Source organism: Harpia harpyja, chromosome 3 (assembly GCF_026419915.1).
Source record: "Harpia harpyja isolate bHarHar1 chromosome 3, bHarHar1 primary haplotype, whole genome shotgun sequence".
NCBI classification, from domain to species: domain Eukaryota; kingdom Metazoa; phylum Chordata; class Aves; order Accipitriformes; family Accipitridae; genus Harpia; species Harpia harpyja.
In genome coordinates this window covers 50,450,582-50,457,247 of record NC_068942.1, presented here as the reverse complement: position 1 = coordinate 50,457,247, position 6,666 = coordinate 50,450,582, and positions in this window count along the sequence as shown.

The window sequence follows — 6,666 nt, the reverse complement described above, 5'->3', positions numbered from 1 at the left end:
GTTTAGATTTCTATATCATGAACAAGAAATGTGTAACTGCATTTCTCTTTAAAATGGCACACTAGAGCATGCACCAATATTGTCCTTCAAACACGGAAGCAGGGCCTAGACCACTAAGACAGAGATGAGAACTAGCCATCGAGAGCTCTAAAGCTGTAAGCTACTCTGTGTTTATGCCATAGCTCCTGAATCCCTATAACTTTGTTCATATTGTGTTTCCTTAACGTCCAGTGCAACTTTCAGGAAATCCTCCTTGTTTCCACTTACACACAGTAGAGAGAAGAAATAGGCCACGAGAGTGCTGGAAATCAAAACAGGAAGATGTGGTGGAAGTGGTGAACAGGAAGACTTCCAACAGTGGCTGACTGACTTCTAAAGGCACTGCAAGAAGACACAGGATAGGGTCAACCTCTAACCCAGATGTTGAGCAGAGCTTCTAGCTTTGGGCTGAGTAGCTGCCAGAAACTGGCAAAAGAGTTTTTAAGGCAAGTGGTTGGTGTGTCTATTGTTGAGGGTGATCTTATATATAGTCCTGACTGTTGGAATGCATATCTAACCATACTTTTAAGACATCTGGCTCCTAATAAAATTTACAAAGTTCCTAAAAAGATGCAGTGAAATAAAATACTTACTAGCTGAGAAAATCTCCAATATTTAAGAATTCTTCACTCATTTATTTTTCTGTAGTTTGAAAACAGCTGTTAAACATCAGTTTAATCAGTTAATGACATTAAAACACTTTGACTTCTGTGACCAGTCAAAACACAACTAGTCCAAACAAATGTTCTATGAAGGCCTTTGGCCTCAAAATTATTTATTCAATCTAATAAGCAAACACCTTAAGAAAACTTTACTACCACTTAATTTCTTAATTTGGCCAGCTCTGTACATCAATTCCTTTTCTTTCTTTAATTCATAGAATCATAGAATATCTTGAGTTGGAAGGGACCCATAAGGATCACTGAATACAACTCCCTGCTCCTCACAGGACTACCTAAAAGTAAACCATATAACTCAGAGCATTGTCCAGATGCTCCTTGAACTCTGACAGGCTTGGTGCCATGACCACTTCCCCGGGGAGCCTGTTCCGGTGACCAACCACCCTCTCAGTGAAGAACCTTTTCCTCATGTCCAATCTGAACTTCCCCTGACACAGCTTCATTCCATTTCCTCATGTCCTATCACTGGTCACCAGAAAGAGGAGATCAGCACCTCCCCCTGGGCTGCTCCTCTTGAGGAGGTTGTAGACTGCGATGAGGTCACCCTCAGCCTTCTCTTCTCCAGGCTGAACAAACCAAGTGACCTTAGAAGCTCCTTGTAAGTCTTGCCCTTGAGGCCTTTCACCATCTTGGTCACCCTCCTCTGGACACACTCTAATAGTTTGATGTCCTTCTTACATTGAGGCCCCCAAAACTGCACACAGTGCTTGAGGTTGGGCCACACCAGTGCAGTATAGAGTTGGACAATCACCTCCCTCGACTGGCTAGCTATGCTGTGCTTGATGCACCCCAGGACACATTTGGCCATTTTGGCTGCCAAGGCACACTGTTGATTCATATTCAACTTACCATCAACCCCAACCCGTAAATCTCTTTCCACGGGGCTGCTTTCCAGCCTCTCATCCCCCAGCTTGCATGTATAACCAGGATTACCCCATCCCAGGTGCAGAATTTGGCACTTGCTCTTGTTAAATTTCACACGGTTGATGATATCCAGATCTCTCTGTAAAACCTCTCTACTCTCAAAGGAGTCCACAGCTCCTCCTAATTTAGTATCATCAGCAAACTTACTTAATGTACACTCAAGTTATTTCAACAGGAAAAAAAAATTCATGCATAAGTAACAAAAACTTAGTGAGAAGTCAAGAAATGGTAATGAAGTCTGCTTAAATACCTATGATACCTGTTATTATTAATATGTTAATTATTGTTATGACTAGGAAGTAAGTAAGAGCAAACTCTAGCTTTGCCAGACCAAACATGGAGTAGTGGTTCCTTGAAAAACCTACAGTATAAACAGATGAGGTGGATGTAAGAAAGGAAACAAACAAGGCAATTGAACTGTATGCTGTCAGTAAATGTCTTTCCATGTCTTTGGTGGAGGTAGCAGTCCAGGTAGGAGGCAAATAGTTTAATTAACTAGAAAGGAAAAAAAGTTTTGTGTCAGCAGCAGAGAAAAAAAGGGGGAGTAAGAATATAAAGTGAGAAAGAAAAAAGAAAGGAAAAAAGAGAAAGAAAGAATTAAAGAGAGAAAGAAAGAATTAAAGAGAGAAAGTAAGAAGGAAAGAGAAGTGCTCAAAGACGTAGGTTAAAATACAACTCTGTCTGCTTTTCCATTTTTACTCATTGTCTGGCATTTTACTTTAGCTGAGTGGCTGAGATGAAAGGCACTCAAGGTATGCTCTAGGCTCTTCCTTTCACTAGGTCTGAAGTTTCTCTGTGATGGAGATTACGCAGATCATAATTAATTTATAACACAATTGAAACTGTCTTGCTGGCTTAAGTTTAGGATTTAGATCTGTGGAGCTATTCACCGCTTAAAAACCATGCAGTAGAGTAAATACTATTTAATTGTTTCTGCAATGAATCCACTTACCATTCAGCCAATGATGACAGTTTTTACTGGCTATCAAAAAAGAATTAAAAAACCCTTAAACAATCAAAACCCGACTAGTTGTTACATATATGTGCTACTCCTCAGTTTGGATGTTGTACTGCACCAGACTGCCAGAAACCAGTGTTATGTAAATCATTATATATGTTGGCATTCTTGTCTGAAATGCTCTTAAAGCTCTCCACTCACAAGTACTTCTTTTACCACATGAGAACATCAGTAATTGTAAATGTTAATTAATCAATATTTTTACACTTAAAAGTTATATTTGCTTCTCCCTAACTCTTGTGGCACAATGTATTTTTTTTTTATATTCATAATATATCCTCTATTTTCAGTGGATCTACTCCAGTTGAACTCTTGATTTTGTTTGGGGTTTTTGGTTTGGTTTTTTTTTTTCCTCTTGACCCAAATATCTATATAGTTCTCTGTAAAATTCAACTATGTATGATGGTACTGTATACATTCAAGTCAAATATGAAATTCGAAAATTTTTTTCTGCTGGTCTAAAGGCATGGCACCTCTCTGCAAGTGGAATCATAAGAGAATGATGCATATAGGCCAAACACAGACTGAAATATGTTGTAAGAAAAACAACTGTTATTAATATATCCATCAATACTATCAGATGAGAAGCAATCAAAAGGCAGTCACATAGAGGGAGCTAATTTAAGTGGATGTTAGACAAATTCCTAGTTCTTTTGCATGCCATAATGAAAACAGAACTGTAGGGGTCATATCAGGGACTTCATTCTGAAAATAAAGCACTTAAATTGTGGAAGTTTCACGAGTAGTTTAACATAATCTTCACCCATCTGAAATCAGATTTAACCTCTTTTTAAAGTGAGTTGTCAGACTAAGTATACAGCTAATATCTATTGCTATGTATTTTGCTTCTTTAGTAAATCCATTAATTTTATTTTGTTGGAGATGATAGAAATTTTACTATTGGAAGCTACATTACAGGTACCTAAAGAATGACATATAGCATTTTCTTTCTTTCTTTCTTTCTTTTTTTTTTTTTTTTGTGGCTTTACTTTGAAAAGCAGCACATAATGTAAGTGGCATCAGTTCCAGTTCCAGTTCCAAAAAACTGGAAACTAGTTTTTTGCTTGCTGCCTAATGCCATTCCCAGGGTACCATCCCTCTCATGCTTGTGGCAGTGGATATATTTCACTCCTAGTTGCTTTTCAGTGCTAACAGTAAATAAATGAAAATGCCTTTTCCCTGGTCATTCCCCTAAATGTTCTCACTGCCTTTGCTTATCTAGCATGTATAGGCAAGTTGGCACTCTTCCCAGCATAAAGAGCAAACAAACGGTGGCAGCTATAGGGCTGTGGCACAAACAGCCAAGCTGATTTTCACAAATGGACACACAAGTGCTTAGGTCTCTGTTAGAGATTCTAAATCCCAGCAAGTATGCCAAACAGCTGGTCTGCTATTGTCCCAACTTTGCCTTCACTGGGCAATAAAACAAGTATTATTTGCCTTTTGTAATCACTATGTTTATTTCTGCTTTGCAGTTGATACAAACATTGAAAATAGCAGGTCACAATATACTTTATGATCCAGCTGCCAAATGACCACAGGGATGCATCTGAGGCACCTTGCAGATTAAGGCACCAGGCACAATAAAGACAGATATAGTTCACAAGCACAGGACCTGGACTGTATGTGACAGCTCATTGAATGAAGATTGCAAAGCTGGCCTTGGGATGGTATTCAGAATGTATAGAAATATCCAGTTATCAAACTCTCTGAAATCCCCATAGCTGATGGTGACTGAGTGTTTTCTAAGCGCTGGTACTGAAAAAAAGGTTCAAAACTAGCAAAACTTATAAAAAAAACATTATCCTTTCGATCTCTTCCTGCTGGCTCTGGGAAGCCCATTGCAAAATTATGCTGAATTTACATGTTTACCTTTTTCAGGTGTCTCTCTCCTTTAGTAGGAGAGGTACTTGCTGAGCCTGAGTGAAGGGTAAGAAAGTTCTAAGTAGGTTATTTACTGTAACGTTACCATAGCTACTTTTTTTTTGGCAGTGTGAACTTCCACAAGTATATTATGGGCTTTGTAACTATATTTGTCCTGCTAAACATTTCTGTGTTCAACTCTTAAACACTCTTCTGGTAATTTTCCAGATTTTCCTCTTTGGGGGTAATTCAAGTAATCTACTTTTTCAGAGACGTGTCTTGACAGGGTTTTAGACAATATAATCATGCTCTTTATTTTAACATCCCTTCTCTCTACTCGGGTTATTATTTTCTAGATCTGTGTGATTTGTGGTTTTTCACTTTCTCTTTGATTGAATACATATATCATTTCTCATTGTTGTTCTTTTTGTTGTTTTCTCGGGCTATTGACAAAATATTTCTTATATAACAGTTAACAAAAATCCATAAAATACAAAACAGGTAAAGAACCACAAATAAAAGCATATTAAGATGCTAACCCGAGATTTTGAAAAGCTAGATTCCACTAACTCTTTGTTATATACTTGTTATATGACCTTATCTGGGCACCTCCATTACTAAGATCGTCCTGACATCTTCAAACATAGTCAAGTGATGCCTGAGTCTGCTGGCTTCAGACTGGCTGTGAGACCTGCCGCATGCCAAAGTAAGGTCCTCAGAAGTGGTGTTCTTGGAGCTGCTACACCAGAGCAACCTGATCCTGATCCTGAAGGGAGCACTCTGAGATAGGGGCCAAATATATGGCAGAGGAGAAGCCAAGGTGTAATCCTCACTACAGCCTGTCAATTTTACTCTCAGTGATGTCAGAAATCTGCTTTTAAATCCCCGGTCAGCCTAAAGTGGATGGACTGGAGAAATTTTCCTGCATCTCCCCTATTTTTCTTATTTTCACTGTATCTAATGCCATACAAAGCTTGAAGTTTTCTGCCCTGCTGCAAAATTGCTTACTCAGTTCTGCAAGAACTGTAAAAATATCACCTTCCTAGAAACAGAGGCTTAAGGGGATTTTTCATAATTAAAGATATTTGATCTATGAATTTTTTCATCACCCTTAAATAAAATAATACAAGTAGTAGGGGACAGAGGGTTTTTTTCCCCAAAGGAAATTAATTATTTCAACTCTTATTTTCATCCCGAATTAGAATGAAATGGCAAAGTATCAAAATTTCTCCCTGCACTGGAAGCTTACAAAACTTTCCTCTTAGCAACCTGTTAATTTTAGGTTTTATAATCATACCTGCTACCATATTAAAATTAAATAACCTGTGGGCCGACTGTCTGGGATATCCTGGACAGAAGGATGATGCATGCATGTAAACTGAGGTGCACAAGAGAACAGCTATTTGTCTGGGATTTCCAGCTGTCCAGCAGCTCAGTCTTAGTTACTGTCACAGTTCCATCAGGGAAGTGACTGGGTGGAAAAAAAAAAAAAACGATAGAGAAAGAAGATGTTTAAAAACATTAAACAAGTCTCAAAGTGGGAGAATTAATGTATACGACTATTGCAATTACAGTATTTTCTTTTTATTCATCAAGCTACTGTCGGATGCTTGCTTTCTTCTCAGTTTGATGCAAACCTGAATACCATGATGATTTATTATAATTCCATATGCACTATGAACTCCAAATGCCGGGTAAGCTAAATCTCTCAGACTATAGAGCTATAGTAAGTATAAAGCTCTAGGAGCTTTAGTCATGCATTTAACCAGAGGGGGAACTGAAGTACTTTATGGGAGATATAATTCAATCAGTGAGTCCTCCCTGTAGAAAAGGGCTATGGGCCATCCTAACTAAAACTGCTACATGCTTCTGTAGTGACTAACGCAAGGGCAAACAAATATTGAAAAAATCTGAAACATTTTTTAATTTCATTTTTACAAATCAAAATGTCAAGAATTGGATCCACTTGTCCCAAGATAAAATTTTATATTCAGAACTCCCTAAAACAAATTTGAAGTTTTGTGGTAAAATTGAGATTTTTACGTGGAAAACTTCATTACAAAAAGTTTGAGCAGAAATTTTCCAGAAGTTCAACAGATTTATTTCGACAACCTTTCAAATCACTGTCAGCTATCAATGCCT